The sequence below is a fragment of the Triticum dicoccoides genome, chromosome 5B, assembly GCF_002162155.2.
Source record: "Triticum dicoccoides isolate Atlit2015 ecotype Zavitan chromosome 5B, WEW_v2.0, whole genome shotgun sequence".
NCBI classification, from domain to species: Eukaryota; Viridiplantae; Streptophyta; class Magnoliopsida; order Poales; family Poaceae; genus Triticum; species Triticum dicoccoides.
In genome coordinates, this window is record NC_041389.1 from 1,576,611 (window position 1) to 1,588,529 (window position 11,919).

An 11,919-nucleotide genomic window follows, 5' to 3' on the forward strand; every position below is an offset into this window, starting at 1 on the left:
TGGCCCTCTCGGTAATGCACATCATATGAAGCCTTGCAAGCAATGTGACTAATGAGTTAGTTGTGGGATGATCAATTACAGAACAAGTAAAGAGACTTGCCGGTAACGAGATTGAACTAGGTATGAAGATACCGACAATCGAATCTCGGGCAAGTAACATACCGATGACAAAGGGAATAACGTATGTTGACATAGCGATTCGACCGATAAAGATCTTCGTAGAATATGTGGGAACCAATATGAGCATCCAGGTTCCTCTATTGGTTATTGACCGAAGAGGTGTCTCGGTCATGTCTACATAGTTCTCGAACCCATAGGGTCCGCATGCTTAACATTCGATGATGATATGTATTATATGGGTTATGTACTTTGGAGACCGAAGGTTGTTCGGAGTCCTATATGAGATCACGAACATGACGAGGAGTCTCTAAATGTTCGAGAGGTAAATATTGATATACTGGAAGGTGGTAATCGAACACTGGAAGGATTTTGTAATGTATCGGGTACATACCGGTGTATCGGAGGGGTTACCGAAACCCCCCGGGGGAAGATATGGGCCATATGGGCCATATATAGGAGGGATGATAACCAGCCCACAAGGTGCTGGTGCGCCCCCCCACAAGGGAGGAGGCCGAATTGGACTAGGGAAGGGGGCTCCACCCCCCTTTCCTTCTCCTTCTCCCTCTCCTTCCCCCTTTTCCCCTCCGTTAGAAGGAAGGGGGATGTGAATAGGACTAGGAGTCCTAGTAGGACTCCCCACCCCTTGGGGCGCGCCCTAGGCCGGCCTCCTCCCCTCTCCCTCCTTTATATACGGGGGCAGGGGGCACCTCTAGACACATCAATTGTCTTAGCCGTGTGCGGTGCCTCCTCCACCGTTTACTCCTCCGGCCATATTGTCGTAGTGCTTAGGCGAAGCCCTGCGCGGATCACATCATCGTCACCACTCCGTCATGCTGACGGAACTCATCTACTCCTTCAACCCTCTGCTGGATCAAGAGTTCGAGGGACGTCATCAAGCTGAACGTGTGCAGAACTCGGATGTGCCGTACGTTTGGTGCTTGATCAATTGAATCGAGAAGACGTTCGACTACATAAACCGCGTTAAGCTAACGCCCCCGCTTTCGGTCTACAAGGGTACGTGGACACACTCTCCCCCTCTCGTTGCTATACATTTCCTAGATAGATCTTGTGTGAGTGTAGGAATTTTTTTGAAATTGGATGCTACGTTTCCCAACATTTTATACCTATCACTATCAGATCTCATCCTTGCAAGTGACCGAGAAGGGATTGACAACCCCTTTATCGCGCTGGGTGCAAGCATTTGATTGTTTGTGCAGGTGCATAGATTGGGGACTTGCTTGTACCTCATACTGGATTGATACCTTGGTTCTCTAACTGAGGGAAATACTTATCTCTATTTTGCTGCATCACCCTTTCCTTTTCAAGGAAAAAACCAACACAAGCTCAAGGAGTAGCAGTGGGTGTTACGAGAATAAGACTCTTAAGGGTGTTATGATAAACCCACCCTATATATATTATGGTGGGTACACATTTTTATATGAACATGAACGACAACCGTTCTGTTCTCAGATAGATATAAGAAGGCATGGTTCTTCATCATCTAGAGAGCAGCTACATGATTTGCAGTGCCAGGGGATGGCACTAATTAACACTAATAATTTACTCTATCTGCCTAATCAATTGACCATGCAAGGTCAAAAGGTGACAGGGTCATCCTCCTCACTCTCGCTTATGCAAGCACCGTGCTCAGCCCACAGCTGGATCCGATCGGGAGGCCGCCTCCACCCGTGTGGATCTTGAACTTGCATTCTCACCCAAAGAAAAGAACATACAGACGATTTCAGTACATTCCAAAGTAGAGCATCGACTTGGCAAATCCGCCCACTCACACAGACGCGTCCGTGGTTAGTGATCGGTTACACCTCAAATTTATTTCTCTACATCTGGATACTCCATATTTGAAACCTTAAATCCATACAGAGCATATGCAAACTAGGAAATTCTACGTAGATCAATCTATACTACCTGAATCGTCATCAGAGATGTCCACTATCTCCGTGCCCAGCTCCGGGCACATGGGCGGCAGCTGCAGCTATGGCTGCTCCGCATCGGCCTCCGCCTCCATCTCCGCTTCCACCTCGTTGAAGAGCGCAACGGTCTCCTCCTATTCTTGCTAGAGGAAGCGTCAGTTGGACTACATGTACACTTCATACTAGATGGACTCCATGATGAGCTGCTGCTCCGCCATCTCGGCCGCTTGGGCAACCGCAAACTCCGCCTCCGTGTCCTCCATGTTGAAGCCCAGACCCGGTGCCAGCTCCTCCTTCGGCTGGTCCACCTTCATCAGAGCCGGCTACTGCTCCTCCTCCTCCTCCTCCTCCGGCTCCAGTGAGTCCGAAGGCAGGCCAACAACGATATGGGCGGCGCGCCTTGCTCGGACCTCCTGCTCAATCTGGAATTGGCGCTCCGACGTGAGCATAGCATACATGGTCTTCTTTTGCAGAACCATGTCAAAGCCGGAGGGCGTGGGAAGAGCGGCGGAGTGGGAGAGAGGTGGATGGGCTCAGGATGGTGGCACAGAGAGGGAGGAGGTGGATGTGGCTAATGTTGGGGGTCGTCGGCCTACTTAAATAGCTAGATTTGGCCTCGAGCGGCAAGCTGGAGCGGCGCCACGCAACATTCACACCCCCACTAGAGAGGACGTTCGTCCGAATGCCGGGTTTCTGGACGATTCCATGTGGGACCCCATCGCCAGTCCGACATGGCGGTCATGCCTGGGTGCCCCATATCCACCCTGCATTTGGGCTAGATATGAGCGGTGCCGGTCAGCCTGGGCATTTGAGGCCTGTTTAAGAAGTCGGTCTTGGTCGCTTTTTTGTGACCAGCCACTGACCGACGTTTGAGGCGGGTTTGGGGCACCCGGTGCTCTTATGCCCACTTCTGACTTGTGATGCATTAGTGTCACCAACTTGATGGTTTTGTTTGTAGGTACACTTTTAACAGGGTAGCATAAAACTATGATGGTAGCAGTATCATGTTCAGTTGGTCAGCACAAGTGATTGAAAATGATGTCAGATTACAAAGTGGTAAAAATGATGTGAAAGTGAAACTATGACTGTAAGAGTAGCTAGCGATTCGATCCAATTTGGAAGCAACGTGGAGCAGAGCAAAGCAATGTGAGGGCTAGATCCTGTAATCTCTCAAGGATGAATGTGCCCTCCTTAGGATTATACCCGAGGATGGCTCTGCAAACGATGTGGAGATCCGTGGTTATCATCCGGTCGTCCTCGCTCTCACCAGTGATCAGGTTCATGCTATGTTAGGGATATAAACCCCACAGTATAATCCGCCATGTTGGGGTGGGTCATTCAAGTGGCGACTTACGATCAAGACTCAAGATGGGCTCTGGCGTTCAAAGATCTCAAGATTTGCGGGGCGGTTCATAAGGTGGTCCGGCTCGTAGGTCGGCACTTGAAGATAGTGGCTTATGGCCCAGAAGCTTAAGTCGCCGCCTGAAGCTTCCTTACTTAGAAAACAAGATAACCAGGAAACATACTAGATCACGGATCACAAAGCGACCCAGACTCTATTGTAAGCCCATGGCCTCAACCTATATGTAAAGGGGAGCCCCTAGATCCAAGAGGACTAAGTTACAAGCTCTCGAGTAGTAGGTTAGCCAAATCACACCCTTATAATCGAGATCATCGTCATCATCAATAAACACAAAGTAGGACATAGGCTTTTACCTCGACAATGAGGGGCCGAACCTGGGTAAATTCTTGTCTTTCGATTCAGATCAACCCTGTTCAAGCTACTGCCTTGTGGCGATGGCCTCACCATTAAGTCCTTTCATGAGGACATCTGTTGTGACAAAACCACGACAGTTGGCACCCACCGCGGGGCTATCACTCGGTGGTGTTGAGTTCTTGGAGGGAGCTCTCCAAGGGATTGAGGGAAACGCGATCAACCACATGACCAAGAGCCGCCGTGGCAAGCTCTACATCGACGACTCAGGCTGGGGTCCCGAGGACGACTCAATCGAGTATGGGTACCGGGTCCCCTTAGGCAAGATCCATGTCTTCATCAGCAAGATCGGCAAGTCGGGACCCGAGATGGACATCTACACCGACATCGTCAAGCCGGCTCGGCGCACGCAACCTGCCCGGGCTCAAGACGGCTGGAATCACATCTTCGTTGGCTTCACTCAGGGAGTTGATCTCGGAGACTACTCGGTGTTTGGTGGCGTTACCTAGATCTACTCCGATGGCGAGTCATCGGTCGGGGAAACAAGTCAATTTGCCCCTTGTACAACGACATGCTTGGGGGTTGCTCTGATAATGTGTTGCCGTCTGACGATCATGAGTCGCCCCGCTGGACCGCCGTCTATATGGCAGGCACCGCCCGGCTTTTGATTCTACTATGGCAGTTTCCACAGGAGGTACCGGCGCTTCGACAACTGATCCAAGCGTGGCCGGGCCTATCAACCGGCAACCCAAGTCTTCTCGGAGCTGGCTGCCTTGTTGGCAACCCTCCTTGAGTCGCTGTTAACAGCAAAAAATCAATAGGAGCGTAATGCGGAGGTGGCTAAGATCCGTGAGAAGATGACTAAGGCTCAGGAGGACATCAATGCTGAGAATACTCGCATGGTGCAGCTACAAACCCACATTCGTAAAGTAATAGAGGGCCTAAGGACAGAGGCATGTCGCTTGGGCCTCCATCACCACGCCTCTGAGGCGGTTCACAGGAGACGCCTGTTCCACACACCTGCAGCCGGTGCTAGTACAAGCACCCCCGCGGAACCAGTCATACCCCAGTTGACCCGGGATCTACCTCGAGCCGCCAATTGAGGGACCTCTCCAGCTCAGCCTCATCAGCGAGCTCCAAAGCCACCACCTGTTTGGACAACTCCGGATCACTTTGTGACATTGACGGGTCACTTCTCCAATCCTGTGGATAACTTGGTGGCAGCGACTACTAGCCTTGCCGCCCTTCCAATCACAGGCAATAGCCCGATCGAAAGGGAAGCTTTGCATGCCATCGAATTGTTGAAAACTGCTATGGGCCAACAGGAAAATTACTCTTACACCCAACAACGGCTCCACTCAACTCCACACCCGAGCCACAGCAAGAGTCGGCATGCCGAGTTGCCATCTGTCTCTAGCAACGCCCGACGGATGCACGAGCAGCTGAATAACCTACCCCAGCTTGAGGGCCTAGTGCTTAGGAGATTGTTGATATGGCTCACGTGCAGCGGGAGGCAGAAGCCGCCAATACGGTGTTTCATCAGCCACCCCCATGACTCCCCTAGCCTCTCAAGGTCTTGGGTCAAGCACGCGAACAATCAGAGTATCATGCCTAGTGCCCGCTCTGTGCAATGAGCATATGCCCAAGGATTTCAAAGGTCCTCGGAAAGTTCCCAACTACACGCCTGATACATCTCCAACATACATATAATTTTTTATTGTTACATGCTATTATATTACCTATCTTGGAGGATTTATATGTAGTTTAGTACTATTTTCTATCATTTTTTGGGACTAACCTATTAACCTAGTGCCCTAGTTGCTATTTTTTCCTTGTTTTTGACTTTTCAGAAAGGAATATCAAATGGAGTCCAAACAGAATAAAACTTTACGATGATTTTTCTTGGACCAAAAGACACCCACGAGACTTGGGAAGAGGGCCAGAAGAGCCTCAATGAGGCCACAAGCCCTAAGGCCGCGCCCTAGGGGGGCTAGCTTGTGGCCCCCTCGAGGGTCCCCTAACCCTTATTCCAGCTCTACATATTCTCAAAAATTCCCGAACATCATAAGCGTCCACAAAAATACTTTTCCGCCACCACAAGCTTCTGTTCTCGTGAGATCCCATCTTGGGGACTTTTTCGGTGATCTGCTGGAGGGGGATTCGATCATGGAGGGATTCTACATCAACCTAGCTGCCTTACAGATGGTGTGTGAGTAGTTAAGCACAGACCTACAGGTCCATAGCTATTAGCTAGATGGCTTCTTCTCTCTCTTCGATTTTCAATACCATGTTCTCCTCGATGTTATTGGAGTACTATCCGATGTAATCTTCTTTTGCGGAGTATTTGTTGAGATCCGATGAATTGTGGGTTTATGATCATATTATCTATGAATAATATTCGAGTCTCCTCTAAACTCTTTTATGCATGATTTAAATAGCTTTGTATTTCTCTCCGATCTATTGATTTGGTTTGGCCAACTAGATTGATCTATCTTGCCACGAGAGAGGTGCTTTGTGATGGGTTCAATCTTGCGATGTCCTCATCTAGTGACATAGTATGGGTAGCGAGGCACAGATTGTATTGTTGCCATTAAGGGTAGAAAGATGAGGTTTATATCATATTGCTTGAGTTTATCCCTCTACATCATGTCATCTTGCTTAAAGCGTTACTCTGTTCTTTTGAACTTAATACTCTAGATGCAGACAGGAGTCGGTCGACGTGTGGAGTAATAGTAGTAGATGCAGAATCGTTTCAGACTACTTGTCATGGATGTGATGCCAATATTCATGATCATTACCTTAGATATCATCATAACTAAGCGCTTTTCTATCAATTTCTCAGTAATTTGTGCACCCATCGTATGTTTTCTTTCAAGAGAGAAGCCTCTAGTGAAAGCTATGGCCCCCGGGTCTATTTTCCATCATATATTTTCAGATCTATAAAACCAAAAACCTAAAAAATACCTTGCTGAAATTTATTTATATTTACTTTATTTTATATTTTAGTTATCATTTTTATCTATGTCTATTAGATCTCATTCTTGCAAGTAACCGTGAAGGGATTGACAACCCCTTTATCACGTTGGGTTTCAAGTGTTTGATTGTTTGTGTAGGTGCATCTATTGGAGACTTTCTTGTTCCTCCTACTGGATTCATACCTTGGTTCTCAACTAAGGGAATTACTTATCTCTACTTTGCTGCATCACCCTTTCCTCTTCAAGGGAAAAACCAACGCAAGCTCAAGAAGTAGCAACGCCTGATCTTGAGCCGGCAGCTTGGATTGAAAGTTATAAGATTGCTATGGATATGCTAGATGTCAGTGATGTGGTTCGCACTAACTATTTGACTATCATGTTGGAGGGGCTGGCTCGTACCTGGTTGAAAAACTTGCCCACCAACTCCATCAATACTTGGGTAGAGTTGAAAGCATGTTTTTCCAAACACTTTCAGGGAATCTGCAAACGTCCTATGACTATCGTCGACCTGCAACACTGTGTCCAGCGCGAAGGTGAGTCGGCTCATCATTGGTCTCACCGGGTCACGTTTATCATCCACTCCTCAGATGGAATATTGGAGGCTCAAGCTGTTTTGATCTTGGAGAAGAATTGCCATTTTGACCCGCTTGTCCAGAAGCTTGGTTGACTCAAGCGAACGGTCACGGACATGGGCGAGCTCATGGATGTCTTGACTCGGTATGACGAATCTGATACTACGAAGGATCCTAGCCGAGACAACGATCAGGCCGGCAAAGGAAAGAAGAGTGGTGGTGGCAAAAGCCAGTCGCAGGGTAATCTGGGGTACAACGGTAACCACAATGGCAAGGGCAACAGTGGCAAACACAAACATCCCGAGGGCATATTAGACCTCATTGCTAATACCAACACGGGTTATAAGGGCCAGAGGCGCAATAACTTTGGGAGGCCGTTCAATTCGAATAAAGCTTGCAACTTTGAGGAAGCTCTCAAGGGTCCGTGTCACAAACACAGGACTCCAGATAGACTGACGAGTCACTCCTGGGAGAACTGTCATATCATGCGAGCTTACTGTAATCAAGTCCATCAGAACCATCAAGGTGGCGGTGGCAATTCTGGATAGCTAGGAGCTGGGGGCTCATCGGGTAATTATCACAACCCAAGTTATCAAGGATCGGGCGGCTCAGGATCTAGATACCAGGGGTCTCACAACCATGGTGGAAATCAGCAATCCGGCCAAGGTAATCAACACAAGGGCCACCAGACGGGTTTTCAGAGCAATCCTAAGCAGTTAAACAGTGGGCAGTATCATGTCTTTACCACTAGTACATGCAAACAGAATAGCAAAGTTAAGAAACGTGCTATCAATATGGTTGAACAGAAAGTTCAGTATTTGAATTGGTCAGAGCAACTAGTCACTTGGGGCAGGTCTGATCATCTGCCACGGGTCAATAACCCAGGCGGTTTAGCTCTGGTGGTGGCACCTCAAGTTGGTAGGTATACACTCACAAATGCGCTAATGGATGAAGGAAGCAGTTTCAACATCATATACTATGACACCTGTGTCGGTGTTCTGGGAACGGGGGTACCCAGACTTGCCTGCCTGCGGCCTGCAGCGTGGCTCAAGGAGTGGCCCAGTACGACCCATCTTCGTCAACACAAGCTCAAGACCCTCGTGAGGGGCCAAGCCTCGTGGGGCGGACGACAGGAAGCTTCCTCAGGCGCAGCCTCGTCAGCCTGGCTCGCGAGGAGGCGGAGAGATCAAGGCGGGGTACCTCACGAGGTGCCCGTGACGCAAGCCATGACGATCGAAGCCAGGCGGGTGCCAGGTGGGCGCCGGCCGCGCAGTGTCCTTATTTCCCCTTTGGTGCAAAGGGGGCAAGCACAGGCCAAGGTATCAAGCAAAGGCTACCATTTTGGTGCAACAAGACCAAGACCAGCAGAACGGCAGGATGGAGGTCATCATGGAGCCCAGGACGGCGTCATCATCAGAGCCTTTGGCACGCGAAGACCAACTGTCAGGATAAGTGTACTAGATGTTCCCCTTCAAACTGGCCAATTGTTGGCGCCCTTCCCGCTCAATATTTGGGAAGAGGACCAGGGCCTTGCTCTATAAATAGGGCTAGCCATTCTTGAGGCAGGGATCGACCAATCGAACCTTAGCCAGAACCACCCACACCAACACAAGAACTCCTCCCCTCGCGAGGCTGTTCTTCCTTTGTATTGTTCATCATCAGCCCATGAGGCAATCCACACACCACACATTGGAGTAGGGTATTACACCACAATGGTGGCCTGAACCAGTATAAACCTTGCGTCCCTTGTGTTGTTCTTCGTGTAGCCTAGATCCTTTGCGAGGGGTCCCTTGTGTTGTTTTTCGTGTAGCCTAGATCCTTTGCGAGGCGACGAGACGTGAGTTGGTAGAGGAGTGATCTCCGCGTGCACGCCAGAGTTCGAACCTTAAGGGTCTGCCGGAACCCGAAATTCGACATTTGGCGCGCCAGGTAGGGGTGCGCCGGAATCACGCCTTCCGCCGTCTTGCGTTTCGTCGTTCGTCGCATCCATGTCCGACGCTCGTCCAGCCCGTGCCGAGCGCCGGGCTTCCCTCGTGGCCCATGTCGCCCAGACGGCCCCTGTCGGAGGGCCTCCCCGTCGTTCCCCGTTGCCTGCCGCCCATGTTGCCACCGGCCCAGTGGGGAACGAGCACCAGGCGTCGTCTCTGCATCCCTCAGTGCGGCGGGAGGGCCGCACTGCCACCCCGTCGCTAACTCCAGCAGGCTCGTCGTTGCACGCCCGTCGCGCTCCTGCAGACGCGCACGCCGCGTTGCTCCTGGCGTGAGAGCTCCTAAACTAGTGTCTCGTCGACGACCTCTACGATGAGTGGCTTGCTCGCATCACCGAGCTCATCAGCACCGCAGGGGGCTCCCCTAGACCATCCCTCTCGCTGCATCGACCCCCGCCCTGTGCGGGCAATGCAGCTCCGGAGGCGCTTCCGCCACCTCCCCGTCAAGAAGGCGCCCTGGCCCCAGCGCGGCCCCTGGGTGGGACCTGCTCCGTCCAGCACCCGCGCAGCAAGAGAAGAGCTGCCAAGAGATCCCTCATCCTCAGGAAGGTGCTCGCGTGCTCCCCGCGCCAACACGTCATGACTGCGCTCCTGCTTCAGCGTGCCAAGACCCCGCGCTGCTCCTAGCGGCAGCGGGCGGAGACCTCCAAGATCAAGCCCTTCGTCATCAAAGGCCCGCTGTGGGCACGGCAGGCTGCCGTGTCTTCACCGCCGAACTGCGCAACATAGCCTGGCCGGGCAAGTTCAAGCCTGATCCGCCTCCGTGCTACGACGACACGGCTGACCCTGCAGAGTTCCTCCAGCTCTACGAGTTGGGCATCGAGGCGGCCAACAAGGAAAAAAAGGTCATGGCGAACTGGTTTCCCATGGCGCTCAAGGATGGCGCCCGAACATGGCTCCTCAACCTGCTTCCCAACACGATCTCCTCCTGGGACAAGATGCGCACTCGCTTCATCGTCAACTTCCAGGCACTCGTGACCGGCCCCCGGCCATGAGTGACCTGCACCGCATCAAGCAATAGCCAGGAGAGACCCTGCAAAAGTACATCCATCGCTTCAACAACGCCCGCCTCAAGATCCCCAGGGTGACTGAAGAAGCCATCATCTCAGCCTTCTCCGATAGCGTTCGAGACATCAAGATGAAGGAGGAGCTAGCAATCCACGAGGACCTGTGCACCTCTCTGGAGCTGTTCAACTTGGCAACCAAGTGCGCCACGGCCGAGGAAGGACGCCTCTCCCTCCTCGAGCTTCCAGCTGCTGATCCGGAGGAGAAGAAGCCCAAGACCAATGATGTGAAGCACAAAGGAGCAGTTGTGCTCGCAGCAGAACCATATACCAAGCGCGGCAGAGATCAGCCGGAGTTATCCAAGGCAGCCGGTACTGCGTCTACCACGACCTCCACACTCACAACACCAACGAATGTCAAGAGCTCAGGGCCGTGCGAGATGGACGAGGCGGCCGACGCCCTGAGCGCAATGACCGGGGCTATGGACGCAGAGGAGGAAGAGGTGGAGGACGATGGGAAGACCGTGGCCCTCGCCAAGGGTGGCGTGACCGTCCTCACGTGGATCGCTGGCAGGACCAGCCTCGCGAGGGGGTCTGGAGGGACCAGCCTCATGAAGATCGCCTGCAAGGCAACGCAGGCCTCCCTCCTCTGCCACCGCCGCCAAGGAGAAATGAAGACCATCATCAGGACGGGGGAGCTGGGGGCTTCGAGGAGCCGTGAGCTATCGCTTGCATCTTGGGCGGAGCTCAGGCTCCAGCTTCTCAGCGGGTCTTCAAACAGTTCCCTCGCGAGGTGAATGCAGTCCTCCAGAAGCTCGAAGCCTCGCGCCCCCTCCGGTGGTCCACATGCGCCATCACGTTCAGCTCGACAGATCAGCTCAAGTGCGCAGCCACAGCCGGGGCCCTCCCGATCCTCTGTTCCCCAGTCATCAGCAATGTGCAGGTCACCAGGACCCTCATCGATGGTTGGAGCAGGCCTCAACATTCTGTCCATCGAAACTTTTAACAAACTCCAAGTGCCGTATGATCAGCTTCAGCCAACCAAGCCCTTCTCAGGAGTCACTGATGGTTCCACCACCCCGATAGGGCAGGTCCGCCTCCCTGTCACTTTCGGATAGCGCAAGAACTACCGCACATAGCTTATCAACTTCGATGTCGCCCACATTCGCCTGCCCTACAACACCATTCTTGGATATCCGGCCCTGGCCAAGTTCATGGCGGTGACTCACCATGGCTGCAATGTCCTCAAGATGCCAGGAAGCGGTGGAGTCATCACAGTCCCCTGCGAGGAGAAGGATGCAGTGTGTTCTCTCGAACGTGCCTTCCAGGCCGCGGCAATCGAAGACCCAGAGCACAGGAGCGGGAGTCTTCCCGAAGCAGTCCCTAAGAAGAAGAAAGCATCATCTGGTCCGAACCCTCGGGAGGCAGGCCCCTCCGGTGGCGTTGTGTTAGTATCCACACCCGTTCAAGGGGCGCCTCCTTCTGTCGCATAGGAAGGCGCGCCCGGCGCCCTCCTCGGGCAAGGCTTGGGGGCTCTCTCCTGGAGGGCCACCGACTTTGCCAAGGTCATGAGGGAGGCGCTCGGGCACCACTTGGAGGCGTGCTTCAAAGCACG